Source organism: Lathamus discolor, chromosome 7 (genome assembly GCF_037157495.1).
Source record: "Lathamus discolor isolate bLatDis1 chromosome 7, bLatDis1.hap1, whole genome shotgun sequence".
Taxonomy (NCBI): domain Eukaryota; kingdom Metazoa; phylum Chordata; class Aves; order Psittaciformes; family Psittacidae; genus Lathamus; species Lathamus discolor.
Genome location: NC_088890.1, coordinates 15,747,082 through 15,766,442, shown reverse-complemented (window position 1 = coordinate 15,766,442; position 19,361 = coordinate 15,747,082).

The following is a 19,361-nucleotide window of genomic DNA, read 5'->3' as shown; positions in this document are numbered from 1 at the left end:
GTGTTCAGCTCTTACTGACATCCTTCACTAGGCATTGCTGCCCTTATGCCACATTGGGACCATGTGAATGTCTGGTGCAGATGAGCACTGTTAGTACCTTGTACCTGGGAAAGGCCACCACCTCTTCAGTGTGCCCAGCTTCAAGCAGGCTGATGACCGGTGTTCTCAAACCTCTCCTCTCTTTACTTCTTCTTCAAGCAGAGGGAATTCTGCCCTGTGGTTGCTGCCAGACTTGGTTTCTGTGAAATAACATGGTAAAGCTTTTGTGGGTCTGCGTGAGCCCCAGCAAGCTCCAAGCAGGAGCTGTGATAATTATAACCAAACATCATCTTTGGGACCAACCCCAAAAAGCGTCCTCACATCCATGTAGGAGAACATTGAGGTGCTGGTGTCTAGACTTTCTTGCAGCAGTAGCTGCTTTACTAAGCTCCTATAAACCCAATTTTAATGAGGAGGTGGCACATTTTAGGGACACGACCTGGTGTCTTGCAGTATCACAAACTGATTGAATTTTAAGAGCCTTTCCTGCTATAGCTTTGTGGATCCAACAAACCGAACGCTCTGGCAGTGTGGTAGCTGTGATGTAGTAAATGTGCTATTTCATTTCTACGGTGTGCTTAGACACATTTTATTGTCATGTTCACTGCAGAAGGTAAATACTATCTGTCTTGGTGAAGATGTTTCTTTGGAGATGGTATTTCAGGTGACTGAAGCTGACAGAGAGAAATCATAGAATCATAGAATAGTTAGGGTTGGAAAGGACCTTATGATCATCCAGTTCCAACCCCCTGCCATGGCCAGGGACACCTCACACTAAACCATCTCACCCAAGGCTTCGTCCAGTCTGGCCTTGAACACCGCCAGGGATGGAGCATTCACAGCTTCCCTGGGCAACCCATTCCAGTGCCTCACCACCCTTACAGTAAAATGTGTCTGTTCTTTGCCCACAACAGGCTTTCTCTTCCAGAGCTAGCAAGGCTCCCAGGAATAAAGTAGAAATATCCAAAGATTTTATTAAAACTCTTGCTGATGAGAGACAATATCATTAGTGGCATGTCTGTAGCTGCACCCAGAGGACCTGGTTGAGCTCAGACTCCCTGCCCTGTACCAGGAGCTCTCCAAATCTGACCTGGTTTTCCAGAGAAAGGCCCCATTTGCCGTTTGGTCTTTAGCAGAGGACTCAATGGATCTGGAATGATTTGGAGAGGTTGGTGTTTGGCCTGAGTTTTGAGACTGGATGGATAAAGCCTATCAAGGGTGACCGGAGGGTGCTTCTTGGATGGAGGATTGTGTTTAGGGTGTTTGCAGGCTGTGTGAAGTGTTGCAAAGCATCTGGAGTAAATTAGTGCTGCTCCTAATTTATCAGTGAAGGGTTGATAGCAGCTGTGTGAAGAGCAAAGCTTTTCCCCATCCCCACAACTGGCTGCAATACTGATGGGACAAGTCCAAAATGCTGGTGATGGCTGAATGCCACCCAAATGTCATGAATATTCACTGAGATCTTCGTATCAATTTGCCTGAGTGGTTATTGCACCCTTTGTATCCACTTTTCACTGATACTCAGTCCGTCAGGTTTTACTGGAAGCAGCACAAAAGCATTGAGACCAGGTTGTCATTGGTATGAGTATTTGTAGACGTAGAGCTTTACGTTCCCCATGCAGAGAAAAACAAAAAGGCAGAAGAGGGAACAAATGCAATGGGAAATATTCAGGTCATTATTTGATAAGAGGAAAATTGGGCTCCAATTCTTGGAGCTGAAGTTGATTTTGTTACGGGCTTGGATGCTGGGATGCTAAGTATAAATAGGGCAATAGCCAGCATGACCAAGTAATACTTAGTCTGGTCTTCACAAAGCAGCATCACTGTGCTGTTGGGGTGCGTTGTCTCTGTTTTAATTACCACATAAAACTTGCTGGACACCCCAAGCACAACCCTCTGAGCAACTTCTCAGAACTGAAAACATCCAGGAGCGTTACATGTGTACAAACGTTAAATCAGTTTTAGAGTTGCAAAGAATTATCTGTGTGCTCTGGAGCCCTATTAAGCCCTCTCTGTTTTCTTCAGCAGTGACTGTGTGTGGTAGTCCAGGAAAATAAACTCCAGCCCATTAAAATAGCCCTTGCTAAGAGTATTGGCCCGATAGAGCCTACTTTATCATAATAAAGTCGCACTTACAGCCGATACAGATCTGAAGTCGCTAATGCTGATGTGTTTGGAAGCAAGATGTTTGGTCTGTTTTATGGATTTTATTGTTCTAAGATGATTGATGTCGCAAAAGGCTTTATCATGCTGTCAGCAATAAATGGAGAAAGGACACAACACATCCCGAGTCATGGAGCTGGGTCTCCTGACTTGCAGCTGCGCGCCTCCTTTGCTCGGCCACCCTGTCTTCTCCAAAGCACTGGACTATGGTCAAACGCTGTGCCGTTTCCCAGCCCAGCAGCAAGCCAAAAGCCCACAGGAAGAGAGGGATGTCTATCAGCAACTCTGGTGGGCTCTGCTTCAAGAGCTTCGAACCTTGTGGGATTTTCAAACGCAGCATTTCCAACCCCAGACACTATCCCAAGCTCCACTTGGGGCTTCTGCAGACATGTTGTGCCGATTCGGTTTAACATTTAGATTGGAGACAGACGGCGCGGCTTAATCCAGAAAAGATGGAGACAGAAGCTTTTAAGAAAGGACTGTTTATTAAAGCTCCCTCTCTGCTTTAATGTCAGGAGGGGCATTTTAACAAGAGAGAGAAGGTTGGGTACCAAAAAGTACCATTCATTCACAACAGGGTGCAAACCACCACAGAGGACCTGATGTGCCCATTCCCGGAGCTTGGAGTGCTGGTTCTGGCACGACACCTGGTTTAGCTCCACTTCCCTGGCATGCGAACCCCAGTGTCCAGTCGGCACTGAGGGGCATCTCTTGCTTTTCTTGCTCCCTGCCTGCTTTTATAGGGCAGCATTTTTCTGCCACTTCTGGCTGTGAGACAAGCTTTGTCTGAACAAGCAGGAGGGAGACTTCTTTGGCAGCTTTCCTTCTCTTCTCTCGTTTCCCCTGGTGTTTTGGCTCCTTCTCTCCTCTCTGTTTATTCCCTCAGGAGCCCAGACACTAGCAGAGCTGCCGAGACTCCGGCGAGGGTGCAGCAGTCACAAACATGCAATCACATTTCACTTTGCAGAGAGGGGAAAAAGAGCAGACGCCGGCGCAGGGAGCTGCTCTGGGGATGGTGTCACTGGTACAGATGCAGTCAGACCTACGCTGGCATCATTTGTCCCACAGCTGGGGTTGCTTTAGATGCCGCCAGCAGTGGAGAGCACTGTGTCAGCCACTCACAAACCCAGCCAGAACAGGCCAGGCTGGTGGGGTGAAGCTCAGCATCAAACTACATCCTCTCCCTTGGAGAACTGCAGGACTAATGTGGGAGCAAGTCTGCCTTGCAAGGGAGCATTTGTAAAGTGCCTTTAATCCCTGCCTTGTCTCCGAGTGCCTTTCCTGTAAGGAATTCAGATTTCGGATGCTTACAGGAGAAGATGGGGTCTGGATGCTAGCAGGTTTGGCTAATTTGAGCAAAGGCTTTGGATCCTCACCCAGAATAACTAGGAGCTGGAGGTGCAGTGGTGTGTTGCTGCCTCTCCCCTGACACAGCAGGAGATGAGGATGTTTACTTCACTACTCAGCTGCAGCTCTCGAGACAGCTCTTTGGCTGACACAAGGCTTACCCAGGAGCAAGAGCTGTTTGTTGGCTTACCCCAGCTCAGGATCTGCCTGTCCCACCTTCTTCTGGAGCTTTTGAAACATTTACTTTTCCTCTTATCTGTGGCTACCCCTAAAGCATTTCAGTGAAACTCCCAGATTTCCCGAAAGAGTCTGAACAGCAATAGTGATCCCCATGACCCTGCCTGCATCTGTCTTTCCCTGTCCTCAGCACGGGGACTGCAAGGGAAGGGGGATGCTGGTGGGCTGAACCCTGCCTTTGGAATCCTTCCTCTTTCACAAGCCTGGGATGAATAATGACAGTTAAACCCCTCTGGTTTTCTAAAAAGAGCTTTTTCTGGCTTTTGAAGGACACTTTATGAGCTCCTTTGTGATGGTAGGAGGCTGGATTCAGAGGTCTTCCAGGGCTCCATCCTTAAACCCAAGGGTTGTAATTTAAGCATTTTTACCCAGTCAGCCTGGTGTCCTGTGCTAAAAAGAAACTCAGAATCAGTAATGACAATAATCTTCTCACCTTAGCACCCACTGTGGGAATGGGGCCGACCTGACTGTCTGATTTATCCACACCAAGAGCTCTTTTTGGCAGCACTGCTGCAATGAGGCCAGCAGCCTCCACAGAGGTTGGCCATGCTCTTGGAGATGCCCAAGCAGGACAGATCCGAATCTAAAGCCTCCGTGCCAGATGTGTGGGAGCCCACATCCAGCACTGACAGCTCTGCCATCCATCAATGCATCCATCACAGGGATGGCTTTAAACCTTGGCTTTATATGCCAGAGCTGCGAGCTCACCTGGCACAGGGACCCCCTTGCACCTCCTCAGGGAGCATTTGTTAACCCAAAAAACTTAAACATGGGAAGTTCTCGTTGGGGATAAGGAAGAAGTTCTTTCCTGTAAGGGTGGTGAAGCACTGGAATGGGCTGCCCAGAGATGTGGTAAATGCTCCATCCCTAGCACTGTTCAAGACAAGGTTGCATGGAGTCTTGGGTGACATGGTCTAGTATGAGGTGTCCCTGCCCATGGCAGGGGGTTGGAACTGGATGATCTTAAGGTCCTTTCCGCCCCAAACTATTCCATAATTCTATGATTCTATTTAGCTGAGCCAACTCGTATGTGTGACCTCACATCTGGCAGGATGAGCGATGCTGGGGAGGGCCATCTCCCCTTCCTCCAGTGAAGTAGAAGATGCACAGCGCAGCTTTCAGTGAGGTCCAGCTCCTCGCGGGATGGCCGGTGGGGAGGTTTGTCTTCTCAACAAGCCACCTACGAGCTTTTCCTATGCACTGCATGGGTCTGGGTTCAAGTCTCCATGCTTTGAAGGGCAGGACCACACAGCAAGTCCATCTGGCTGACGAGGGACATTGCTAATTGTCTGTGTCTGCTTGGGCGTCCAGCTACTGCTCGGCAGAAGCCACCCATGCACGCTGAGCAAGGTGGGCTGCATAAACACTGCAGGACATGGCAGGGGCATGTCTGTTTGTGGTGACTTGTGATGTAAATGGCTCCATAAATAACCAAGGAATTACCTTGCTATTTCTTTCAGGAAGATACACTGAACTAAACAGAGCGCGGCACCCAGGGGTTGCTTTGTTTGTTGATACAGTTGGTCTCCATGCAGCACGTGGGCTCTGCCAGGTTGGAAGCCCCAGCAGTATTTTGGTGACACAGAGTTACTAAGCTACTGTCAAACCTCCCTGAGAAGGCGAGCAGATTACCCCCCTGAGCACAGCACGCTTGCTTAACTCTCAGCTCTTCATCGAGCCCGTTCTTACATTCTATGGCAAGGTTGTGCAATGTCTTTATCAAAGTCCTGCTTAGTTTCAGAGACGGTTGAAATCAAGTTGCTCTTCCCTTCCTTCTGGAGATGCTGCGCCGATAACGCTCCTCCCTACAGCGCCCGTGGCAGGAGGTGGGACTGGGATGCTGGAGGAGCCTTTTCTTTAGGAAACCCACCCCCAGCCCAACCTGGCTCCCTGTCCTGGCTGCGGTCACCCCGCTGCGGTGGCTTTGTATGAGGCGGGAGGACCGGGCTTGGCTGAGGGCTGTTTTGTTTGTTCTCCTCTCCGTGCTTTGACTCCTTGACAATCCCTGTGAAAGCGCCTGGGGGTTAGAAAAGTCTGAAAATGTGTTTGTTCCAAATACTTGGCTGGGCTTTTTCTCAGGCAGGGTTCCCAGCGCAGGTGTGAACTTTCTGGGTGCTGGTTGCAATGCGGAGTGAAGGAAGTGCTCCCATATTCTGCCTGGGTTTCATAACGCTCCGGCTCACTTTGTTGGGGTTTTCTCCTGGCTTATGGCCTGTAGCAATGTTTAAGGTTTATTCTTTATGTATTCTTTTATCACTTAAAAACCTCCCTCCGTCTGCTCCCTCCCAGCCCCAAGACACATTTGGATGGCGATGGGGAGCCAGGAGAAGCCATGGTCCCTTGGTGGCTTTGTCCCCACACTGTGTGGGGGCTCCTTCCCCTGGGGCTCTCTCTGGAGCTATTTGGTCAGGTTTGGCCCTCGCAGGACCACAGCATACAAGGGGGAAAAGGTTTCCTCCAGCTCTGCTAGAAGGTGATAACTCACTGAACTCCCAAGCTGGCGCTTTGCCTGAATCAATGCTGCAGTGGGGGGTGTGTGTGGATTTCTCTTTTAAAGAGGTGGCAGAAGTGTGCCTTGTTTGCTTTGCCTTTCTTTTTCCTCCCCCCAGTTTGATGGAACAACTGAAGGGTTTGTTGAAAGAGGACTTGAAAAGTCAGACAAGCATTTTCTTGATGTGCAAAGGGGTCTGTGGTGTTCCTGTCAAAACACGGCTCAAGTGAAAGGATGCGGTGCCCAGCGTTAACGTCGTGTTTCTTTAGAAAACAATAGTGTAATTGTTGACCAATACGAGTTGACCTGACCAATACGAGTTCTGGCGGCAGAGAAAATGGCCATAAACAAGCAGAAAATGAGAAGGTTTGTAATCCTCAAGGGATCAGGCCTGCTGGGGTTGCTGCAGGCAAGGAGACCTATGAGGGTGGGAGGGTTTCAGGGGAGCTTGTGATGCTTTGGAGAATACGCCTGTGTGGTGCATGGACCGGTGATATAAGGACATATAAGGTGCTCAGGGGGGGTAGGAGCTCTTGGTTCTTGTCTCTCATTTAGTAAGACTATTTTCATACCTACACAAATATTCTGGTGAGAGCAGCAGTTGAGTCCCAGGTTTTTCCCAACTGTAATTACTATTGCAAGCTCCTTTGCTCGCTCAGCTCACAGTGGTAGAACCATCCGAGCAAACACTATGGCCTAAGGCAATTTGCAGCTTGCTTTCCCCTGCAGCTCCAGTTATTCAGGGACCATTTCAGCCAAGTGCTTGGTCTTGTGAGGAAGGTTTTGGTGGTTCAGTGGCTGCATTCCCCCACCTGAAGGCCGGCATTGGGTCTAAGCACTCTACTGATGAGGGGCTTGGTTACATGAGGTTGTCTTTTATTGCCACATAAACTAATGAGGTTAAACCAGCAAAGCCAGTAAAGCTTCCTCAAAGCTACCATTTTTAAATGTGAGAGGATAAAATCCCAAAGCTCCATATCAACTTGAAATGCCAATGTACATTTCTCCCTATTTTTGCACAGATGAGGGCTAAGACAAGATTCTGCTCTGTGGGCAGAATTTTCCCTTTAAAAGAATTGTATAAAAAAGGTAATTCTGTTGAGAGAATTCTGATCCTTATTTTGTCCTGATTTATTTAATCCAATCTGAAATACTGGGAAAAAAAGACCCCAAACCCTCAAAGCTTGCACTTTGTGTCCACTGAGCCCCATATGTCTACCTGCTGGCTTTGTCCGCTTCACGGGCTTTACATAGCAGACCTGGTTTCCTAAGGCACTGCCCAAAGACACCAGTGGATATTTCGATTTGACAAGAAAAAAATATCAAGTCTTAATACATTTTCTAACGTGAGAGTGGGCATCTGGGGTTGCTGCAGCTCTTGGCGTATCATGGGCTCTGGCGCAACGGGAAAAGAGGATTGAATCAGCAACAGCACCAGCCCTTACCCTGCAGCCCACACATCCCAGAACTCCTGCTAAGGGATTTGTGTGCTACAGAGGATTTCAATGCCCTGGGGCATGTGGGAAGGTGGGGAGAGGGACCTGCTAATCTGCTGGAGAGGAGATTTCCTAATGCAATCAACACACCAATACAATGCAAGGCAGGGATTGTGATGGGAACAACGGCCTTTGCTGAAATAGCCTGGTTAGAAGGAGGAATGCAATATAGCAGTTGCTGTGGCATCTCCCTTTGGCCTCACTTTGGTATGGAGTATCTGGTGAGAAGAAGGTATATGGCCAGGGTTAGGTTCAATGTGCTACGGGCTTCTTGCAGTCCTTAAAGTTGGATCATGCTTTACTTTCTGCAGCAGTATGCAAGGTCTGTCTGTGCCTTCCGGTGACTCTCTTTGATCCAGCCTCAAAGCTGCTGGGAATATTAGTCCATTTTACAGATTTAAGAAACTGAGGCAGCACCAGATAAATGGCTTCAGAGGGGAAAGCCGACCCCTGACACGCAGCCTCTCAGCTCGCTGCTTCTGCTGGTCTTTGGGGATAAGCTTAAAGTATTTTGAGCTCTTATTAAAGGCTCCTTTGAAAAAGAACCAATTATAGCTCTTAGCATCATTTCCTTGCTCAAGCGTGACCCAGAAGTTGTAAGTACTCCCATTTGCTATCTGTACTTCATTTCAACTTCAATAATAATTCCTGCTTTTAATTTGATGCTGATTGATCGTGAAAGTGCGTGTAAGCCGTACGGCACCATGTGTACAGTTTTACACCATCCCCGTTTTGCAGCAGTCATGTAAAACAATTCCTGTAGCTCCAGACGTGCTTAAGGGACAGCCAAAGAGTGGCATTTGTTCTGATTATCTTATTAGTGCTTTATTCAATCAAGAGAAATTACAGCCAACACGTAGCAGACCAAACGTGTACAAACAAGACTGCCCAAGCTCAGATGAGGGCCGGCAGGCAGGCCGGGAGGAGGAGCGTTTGGTAGGGTTTTACACATCTGCTTTCCAAAAACCAAATGTCATCTTTGTCAGCAAGGCCTGAGAAACCCTCACCGAAGGCAAAAGAGTTTGCTTGGACTTGCCCTTTCCTGGGTTTTCCTGAATGTAGCAGGAACCAGTGTGTGAGCAATGGGTTGTGCAGTTTGGGGATGGAAGCTTGGGGATGGGGTGAGTGAGGAGGAGTCCTCAGTTTCAGCCTCACCAGCCGTAACTCACAGCCTTCCTGGCCTGTGTCAGACTGAGGTGCTGCTTGGGCTCTGGCTGTGAGCAGGGATGTGTGCAGCATCCCCAAAGTGCAAGGACTGAGTGAAGTTACCCTAGGAGCTGCTGCATGGACCAGGCTGCAATTCCCCCTCATCACAGAGCGCTGCTATGGCTGCCCATCACCCAGGCTTTAATTGCAATGCATGTTTTTGCAATGCTTTATCCAAACCAGGCTGTAATCTCAAAACTGGGAGGATGCGTTTTGGCTGGCTGAGCTCAAAATCAGGAATTCCAAGTTTCCTCAAAATCTGACGAAAGGGAGAGTCATTTCCCACTCAACAGATGGAAACAACTACTCCCATAGCTGTGGGCTGGGTGTGCAACCTGGGCACTTCTGGAATCAAGCTTGGCCTTTTTCCTCCCAGTGTGCCCATCAATGTACAAACCACAGGTGCTTAATATGCACAGCCTCCATTTATTCAAGTTTGAAGTACAAAATGAAATGGCAAAGAGGCAGACAGATCATGACAAATACCAATATTCATTGTAATCTCATTCCTGGCTGTGTCTGGAGCCTTTTATCATAGCCAGGCATCTGAGAAAAGCAATTCATATTTAAAAGATTAATTCCTTAAAGGTAAACTGCACATTCAAAATGAAAACCAGGTTAAGGGGAGAAATCTGGGCTGGATGCCTCACTCAGACTGGGGTCAAGGCACATGAATCTGGTTTCAGCCTGAGGTTTGCAGAGATGTCTTAGGGATATAGTGCTCAGTTCCTGTTCATTTCAAAAGCTGTTGATCCCTCACACCCTACCTGTGGCATTTTCCTGTTTGGATGAATGCTGCTTGAGTTAGTTAATTATACAAAAGTCATATTTTTCATAAAGAGCTCCAGGTAGGTAAAAAGGAGACTATATTGTATCCTAATACCTAGAATACCGGTTGTTTATTTCTGCCATATTCAACATAAAATCTACTAAACTTTAAAGGAAAATAACCCCTATCCGTTTCATTCTTTCCCAGTTAAAACCCAGACTTCCTTGAAAAGAACAATGATTAATTCAGTAGTGAATTTGCCCTTGCTGGCATAAAGTGGGGACAAACAGTTATGTGAGACTATTGCTAGTAAAATTGCACCCATCTGAAACAAGTATTAGAAGTGTCTTCTGCCACAGTGGGAAATGAACAGAAATAGAGTACAGGCTAAAATAGTCCAGGGGTTAGTTCTGAGTCCCTAACCCTGTTTAATTTATTTTGGAAATAGAAATTTCTCCTCTTTCAGCAAAAAAATGCGGTGTTTCTGTATGAAATTTGGACTGGTTTTATGAGTGCTTGGTACTCATAAAATATCAGTTGAAATCCCCCATTTTTAGTGCAGTGTAAATCTGCAGTAATCTATTTGACCTAAGTCACATGAAAACCAGCAGGATTTAGCTTCTATATAGATTTTTTTTGCCACATTAGAGAAGTACAGAAATAGATTTTAATTATCTTTTAAAGAGAAATGGTTAAAATCAGAATTGATTGAAACATTTGCTTTCTGGTAGGAGCAAGGAGTCTTTTGAGGTCTCTTAGGCGAGCTTCAAAACCACCTCAAAGTTGCATGATCGAAGCTTTGTTTTCAATTATTCATTTGGTTTCAATATCTGAAGGTCATACAACAGGCTGGAATAAGGAATGCAGCTGTCATTAAAAATTTACTTACTTTTTGTACTCCAATTAAACTTACAGATAATAGCAGATAAAAACAACCATGCAATTGCTTTCCTGACGAAGGCACTGATTTATTGATACTGAACTTGGCTTCAGTGTACTTACACCAGGGATAAGTTTGTCTGCAAAGGTTTGCTTCCATTTTAGGAAGAAAAAAATTGACAGCTGTAAAAACAGCAGGACGTGATACTGTCCTTGATGAGGATTTTTCTTGGCAGCACGGTATATACATCTTACAAGACTAGGACATGCCCCATTCCCTCCAAAGACACGGTCAGCTAATGCTAGTATGTTTAATTAGGGATTCAGTCCCCTCCACTCCATTTGTAGTCAATGAAAAAGGGAGGAGAGCAGGATCAGGAATGGGGAAGGGGATGGAGGAGTCCAAGGACTGGACCTCTAATGCATTACAAAGGATCTGTGAATTTTGCTACCTTAAAAGCAAGATCTTCCCTGAGAAGTCACCTCCCGCTCATTTTGCTAGACCTGCAGGCTGATGTTTCAACACAGCTCATTGGGGTATCAGTAGGAACAAAGTTATCAAAATAGCAAGTGTTTTTGGAAACCCAGCCATATCACTTTGGCATTTGAACAATACCTCCTTTTACAGAAGAAAGAGGAGACACTGCAGTGACTCAATATGTCCTGCACGCATCTTAGACATACAGGCCAGTAGTACCTACAACAGCTGCAGAAGTGACTGGGATGCAGCAATAACGCAACCTTTTGTTATATGTGATCTAAAAAAGAAATGAGACCCAGCTTTGTACACCAGCTTCTTCTGTCTGAGTCAGTACTAGATTTACAATGTATGTACTCAGCTACAGCCACCTCCTGCGTTCTTCGACATAGAAAATTAGGCAGATATACCGAAGCAAACTCTAATCACTGGTGATCAAACCTGAATTATACTCAATATCTTTGCAAAGGTCTGTGGATGTATTAAAACTGTTTCTAACATGGACAAATATTAAACAAACTAAACCAATAATAAAGAAACCACTGAGGATGCATTTGGAAGCTACTATAAAGAAGAAATAGTGGTTTATGAAGGATCAAGAGGAGAGTGTTGTGTAGAGAAATGAAAGAAGGAATTAATTTTTCTATTAATGTCTCAAGGCTCAGAATTTCCCAGAAAAACACAGCAATTTTACATGGAAATGGATCACAGCAAAGATGGTTGCACTCTTATCCCTAAGGCTCTCCTCTTCTATGTGGTTCTCTGTCTCTTGTAATATTGTTTGTTTTGTCCCTCTCAAAACTGTATCTAAGCTTATCAGTAATATTAGGGATTGATCTTGAGCACTGGATCAAAGGGATCATTCTACTGCGAGATTTCTTTCTAGGGAGCTTAGACTTCTGCATAGCAGTTATCCATCCCCATCTACAGTCTCTGTTCTCAGAGGGAATTCAGAAACACTAGGTAATTTGGTAAGTGATTCAGCGTAAAGCAGGTGACTATTTCGGTTAAGAATGCAAGAAGTAACGCAAAATCTGCTTAGGGATGGTCACAGGACACGATTGTTGCCCTTTAGTTTTGCTCCGAAGAGAACTGTCTTGAATATCCCACAGGCTTTGGTGGGAATTTCAGAAACATTGCTAATAACAGTAAAGATAAGGGTATGCCGTTACATGTTTGGGTTTTTTTGACAGCAGGTTTGCTGACACCGTAGGCAAAATGTGCTGTGCAACACATTACTATTGGAGGCCTGCAGACATGCAGATTGTGATAGGAACTACGCAGATAACAAGGTCCTGTGAGTTCAGTGGATTGTGTCATTATTACTGGACTAAACTTTCATCCCCCTTTTTAATGCTACTCCAGGGTGTTCATTAGAAGCTTTGAATTTCTTGAAACATCAAAGAAGTTATCTTCATGGTGCTTTCAGGAAGACTGATGGCACAGGCTTGCTGTCATCACACTGTCATGTTGTATGAAGTGGCTGAATTGCAATATGTTAAAGCTCTGGTTTGACTGAGGAAAGGCTTCAATCTCTGCTTCTAAGGATGAACTCGTGTTATAGGCCTGTAAAATGACTAAGATAGATGAGGAAGGCTTAGGTTTGAACCAATCTTTAGGTCTTCCTTTAAGTCTGACTGATATGACTACGTGCAATGAGTAAGAGCATTGGATCTAAGCTATGAAGACAGCTGCCACAGAAGATGGCTCTTAAATCTTCTCTGGATGCCTGTGTGTATGTGTGTGTCTATCAGTCAACTCTGTCTTGCTCAGCATCCAGCCAAGCAACCTTCTAGGCAAAGCTTAGTGAACTATTTTCAGCAAATCTGACTGGAATTTGATGAGTAGTTTCAGCTGAGGTGTTGTATCAAGTGAATTTTGTAAGGATTTGAAGTGCTCACTAGTAAGTTTTGAAGCAAGAAATTCCACTTTGTTATTTGTTACTTTTCAACAGTGTGTCAAGCACTAAATGGGGTGATTGGCTGTTTTGACTCTTCATTTTAATATATTTCATAGATAGTAATGCCCAAGATATATATGCCATTGCCGCACTGCCATTTAAAGAATACCAGCATGAGTGTTATCATGCCATGGTGAAAACCTTAAAGTGTCAAGAATAACAGTTTAGGAAACATGAGCTCTGAAATAAGAAGAGATCCAAACCACAGCTGAGATGAAGTCTGGGAGGACCTCGTTTTGGGATTGCTCCTTACTAGGACATTTGAGTGTTCTCATTGAGCTGAACGATGTCTGGGGAAGGCTTCTGGGATTGTCTTTCCATTTTCATGGAGATTTTTCATGCCCAGCCTTTTTTCTTCGTATCACTGCCTTGCAAGCTCATAAGGTCCATGAAACCTACTAAACTAAGGGCCCTTTGCCAGAGGGTTGCAGCTGAGAGAAGACTAATGCAGCATCCTTAAGCCTAATGCAGTATTTGCCTAGGAAGTAGAGGAAGTGCTCAACTCAGTTTTTAATACAGACATAAGGAAGAGAAATTTAAGGATTCTTCCCATGCAGTTAGAATTTTTATGTGGGTTTTCTGAAATTAAAATAACCTCTGGTCTGTGCTATTTCTTTTCTTTCTGCTGATAAGCATTGTATTAATACAGGGAATATTTCACTATCCATAGAGTGTTTAATTTCCCATATAAACAGGATGGTAAGAACAGCATTCTTTCTTCTTGGATATTCACCAAAGCAGCCTGAGATCTAGATGCTCACCAGTTTAGGTAAAAAGATGAGGAGTTTTGGGTTTTCTCCATTACATTTTAGTGAGGTGAAAAGTTCTCAACTGACTTTAAAGAAAGAATAATTATAGAAGGCAGCCTACAAGCATAAGTACTAGAAGTTAATTGAATGGATACAATTACATCTTAAAAACACCTTTATCTTACTGCAATGTTAACATTAGTGTAATTTTTTTCCCCTTTCTGGGAGGCAATGTCACACTAAGCTGATATGGGTATGATTAGATAAATGTTACTCTAACATGTATGCCGCCTTAGTGGCTTGTGTGTGCACATTTAAATGATTGAGTTCTCCTTCCTATTAGAAAATATCCTTTTACACTTTAGGTAACGTGAAAGAACACAGCAAAAGTATCCTGTCCTTGGGAAATGCAGTTAAAAGCATTTGGAAAGTTGGAGTATGTCAGAATGAGTAGGTCTGAATGGGTAGTGCAGCTGGTGCAACGGAAAACCCTTTTCCCACAGAAAAATGGAAGAAGGTTCTGCTGGAAAACAGTACAGACACGTTTTGTTTTCAGTTGCTAAACTGTAAATTTCCTAGAATTTTTGGGTGGTATCAGGTTGTAAATCAGATCTTCTGCAGAGGGGATCCTTTCCTGGTAGTCACGTATGTGAGCACTACCCCAACCCAAAGGAATCACATCCAAGCCACTTGTACGTAGTTACGTGATAGTACTAGAAGATGATAGTTATTAAACCAAGCAGCAAAACTTCTTCCAGTCTTTCCCCACCTATTCCCTACCCATGCATTCAAAATAACTCTGTTCTCACGTGAAAAAGGCCAGGAATCTGGGAAGCTGATACCAAGTTTCAAAGCCTTTTTTTGCTGCTATTGTGGTTGTCTAGTTACTGTTTCAACAGGAAGGTGTTTAATCAATGCAAGGCAAAAGGCAGAGAAACAAGCTGGTGATTTCCAGAAGGAGAAAATGTTGTGCTGATTAGAGTGTTTCTTTCTCAGGATGGAGTAGACAATACAAAGCATGTGATAACACGCTCGAGATATGCCTCAGATCCCCACCAGCAGCCCTGTGAATGAATGGCACATTTCCTATCACAGCTTTTGCAGTCCGAGGCCGATAAGAAATGTCTAGTGCAGGAGAGCGTGTTTGTGCAAGATCCTTGAATACACCTTTGGAAAACCTCAATCGTCTCTCAGGCAACAAAAACATGGGAAGTTCAGTGAGAAGAAGCAGTTCCCTTTGGATTTTCAGCTTGTAACCTTGCAGGTTTATTTGATGTTGTTTTTCATATTAGATAGTTGTATTCTCTATCTCATATGATGGAAGGACAGGAAGAAAGAGAATATTTCCATTAGGTTTTGATCTGGAGAAGTGAAATGTTTGCTCTCCAAGTGTGTACAATGTCCTCTTTGTGCTTTAAAATTTGATTGACACTGGCAAAAGGGACATATTATGCACATAGCGCACGTAGCCCTCCATATCCTGCTTGATGTGTGAGCTGAAGTCGTTAATCTCACCCATTTCCTCTGCTCAGCGCTGTGTGCCAAGATGTTCAGAAATAACCAGGGATTTGGGATGCCTTGGCTATTGGGTGTCCAGTGAAGAAACTTCTAAAGGTCTTGGTTTTCAGCAAGCTTTGAATAGCCGTCCTTTGGAAATGAGGCTTGTAAAACGTCTGTTGGCAGGCAACTGGACTCGGTGCTTGGAGGTCTTCATGGAGCAGATGTTTTCATAGTTGCAGCTTGGGTCTGGTGCAACATTACTGGCATCCTAAGACAGTCTTTCAGAGTCAATGCTGCCATGAAGGCAGCGGGGTTGGGCTTCAACTGTTAACCTGCTGTGTTGTGCTGCTTTAGTTTTCCTCAGGCTGGTACTGAGAAAAGGGCAGGTTTTCCCCTTGGGATAAATATTTGTGATCTTTAAATGTAAAACAAGGGGGAAAAAATACCTTTCTTTGGTATCCCAATGTTATGTTCGGTACAATTCAGGGCAGGTATGCTGAAACTGTGATTGACCTTCAAGCTATAAGTTTTAGAGATACAGAAATGATGCCTCTGCCAAGTATTAAATGTGCAAACATCAAGTTTAATAGAAGTGTCAAATTCATTTTGTTCTAACTGGTGTTCCCCAGTACTAGCTCCTATGCTATCCTATCCTATCCTATCCTATCCTATCCTATCCTATCCTATCCTATCCTATCCTATCCTATCCTATCCTATCGTATACATCTCATCTCTTCCCACACCATTCTCTCCATGTTCTCATCTCTACAGCCTCACAGCAGCTTCTAGAAGTGCTGGTTGGAGATATTTTACAGCTGAAGTTTAAGGTCAAAACAGTAGAGAATAAACACCCCATGGAACAGAACCAGCATGTACCAGCTTGCCTTAGTGGTACAAAGCTGAATAATACCTGGGTAAACACAGCAAAAGCAGCTATTGACAAATCAGCCACTCAGGAACTCAGTGACCTCTGAAATGCTGGAGACCTGCCAGAGTCCAGCAATGGCAAAGAATATGATGAACCACATATGTTTGAGAGTGAAGATGAGGGGAGAGATATAAACTACATCCGGATGTTGCAGTGTCCTAGAGCTAACACCTCTGTTATCTACAGTGGTATGTATATAGCATACAATTACATACATTTAATCTCAGGAATAAATATGTCAGGGGAAAGCCAGTTTTCATCTTTCTGCTTCCAAGGTTTTTCTCATTCTTTTAAAAATGAAATAATGCAGAATAATAACACTAAAATCTGCTCTTCAGGATGTTTGCAGCCAGTTTGGCAGGTTCAGAAGATAATCCTTCACACCTTTTGGCTTTAAATAAATCACCTTTTGTTTAGAGAAGAAAAAAAGCAGCCTCGACTCCTTTTCTTCCTTTGAGGAAGGAGGTTATGCAATACCTCCCAGCTATGTAAATGACGCGGTCACCAGGCAAACACATCTCCCAGTTGGGCAGGTGGCTAAACCTTCTGTCTTGGGGAACACAGGAACGGGGTTTGTCCATTCTGCATGAATTGAAATAGCCAGCCTAGTAATCCTTTGCAAACTCTTTGTAAATGCAGAGAAAGGGTGCTTATTCATGCAAATAAGGGCTATTGGGTTTGCTTACAGAGGTATGCAGTTTGTCCTAATGATCTCATGTAACACGGAGGCCTTGGATTTTTCCTTTCCATATTCTGTTTCCAGACTTTCCACTGTCCTCCTCCCCCCGAAAGCTGTCTCGCAGGTAGGGTTACTCATGAGGGTTAGGGACAGGCTGGTGATGCATGGCTGGTAGCAATTGCTCCTGTGAATATTGAACGCCTGCAACATGAGCTGGGTCATGAGCCCCACTGGAGAGCCTGGAGTTCTCTCCTCCTGGCAGCGATGGATGGGGGGAGCAATCTGAAATGTGGGAAGATGCAGAGGTCTTACATACATTTTTCAGGGAATAGTACCTGGTTCTGGGGTGGGTATTTTTAATCTTATCCCTGTCTTCAGTGGGAAAAAGTAAGATGCTTCTATACTCAAATCGCAAATTTTTGGTCCTGGGAAGATGCCTGGCATACCTTCAAATATCTGAAGGGGTCCTGCAAGGATGACAGAGACCGTTCATCAGGGACTGTAGTAATAGAACAAGGGGTAATGGGTTTAAACTAAAACCGGGGAAGTTCAGAAGAAGTTCTTCACTGTGAGGGTGGTGAGGGGCTGGCACAGGGTGCCCAGAGAAGTGGTGAATGCTCCATCCCTGGCACTGTTCAAGGACAGGTTGGACAGAGCCTTGGGCAGCACGGTCTAGTGTTAGGCATCCCTGCCCATGGCAGGGGTTTGGAACTGGATGATGTTAAGGTCCCTTCCAACCCTAACTATTCTATGATTCTGTGATGATGACAGTAGCGACTATGAGAAAGGTTCTTGATAAGGACAACTATGAAAAGAGCAGGAGGCTCTGCCTTGGTCCAGCTGAAGTTTCTGAAAGATGATTTCATGACCTCCCCAGTGCCAAGACCAGTCGAAAGAACAAGTCATGCTTGTGCTTTATGCAGACCATATGCCACCGATTTTTCCCTCTGAAACACAGCCAAGATCGTTCTGTGGTTAGATGGAGGTGCGTGAATAATGCATTTTCCTATTACCGATACTTCATGTCTAGAGCAAATCACAGATACCTTTAAAAGCAACTCCTCCAAAGATTTATTAAACACCTGCTCTTTCTCCCTGCTTGATCTTTGGCTCAGGCCTGCACTGAAGAGCAATTGATGCTGCTTTTAAACACAATGTCACATAGTTTTAAAAGACTTAGTCCTCCATTACAGTGAAAAAATCTCTTCTTCTTAAAAAATGAGGTATTTATTCTGCTCTTGTGCAAACACAAATCTGCTTCTTCCCTTGTCCTGCCCCCTGGCCAGCTGCAGTTCACTTTCTCTACTGAAATGGGGTGGACGAGTGGCTCTTCAGCGAGACGTTTATCAACAGTGGTTTGCAAGCCTATTGCTTAAAGCTCGCCTCCTTCCCGTCACCATGTGTGTCCTGTGGAGCCCTGCTCCTCTTTCACGGCTTAGCTGTGGCTGCATGGCTGCTAATCTCATCTTCTCGCCCGCCTGGGGGGCTAAACCATTTGACCTGTGACCCTGAGCTGATCTGAAACCTCCATCAATCCTTCTGAAAAGTTTTACTGGAATCAGGGCTTCCCAGTGACCCTTTGCATAGTTCCTAAAAGGAAAAGAAGAAAGAAAATAACCAACAACCTACTCAAAAAAACCACCCAGCCCTGTGCTGTTTTCTGTTGTTTTAGCACAAACCAAACATAACTCATAAAAACACAGGCAAGGAAAATAGAGCGCGCCGGCTGCCAGAAAAACAGATTGTAACAGAACATAGAGGGGCCTCTTGCAGGGAGGAGGCAGGGGAGAAACACCTGTGATTTCCATTGAAAATCCCCTGATATCTGCATTCCCCCGTTCCGCTCCAGTGCGAGCTCTGGTGTGCTCTATCCCTGACCCCGGGGCAAGGTCTCCATGTGAGGAGGTCCCTCCGTGTTGGGCCGCCTGGCCGCAGCTCCGAGCGCTGGACCAGTGAATCACAACGCAGCTGAGGAGCGCAGGGCGCCTGCCAATTGTCCTCATGTCATTGCTATGGTTATCTTAGAGTGCTCTGCAGATGTTTGCCTGCTTAAAAAACAAAAGGCAAGAAAAAGGAGAGAGAGGAAGATAAAAACAAAGCTTTAAATCTCTCCCTCCCCCTCGTACAACTGCTAGACCAAAGTTGCTAAAAACCTTGGATGGAGGCAGAGCTGTTGCTGCTGATTGAGTTTTGGACCGTGATGGTCCCTAGAGGCTCTGGTGGAGAGAAGATGCCCAAATGGTTCTGCTGTGCCTGCAGGGGCATGCAGAGCACATCCAGTGACAAGTGAGCAGAGAGCAGGGATGGTGCCCAGGATATGTGCACAGTGCTTGTATGGGTTCACTTCTGCTTTGGCCCTTCTCAGAGCAGAGGGACATTCACAGGAGCTGTGCTAGCCCCTTTGCAATCCCCTCCACACTAGCTGTGTTTTGACATATAG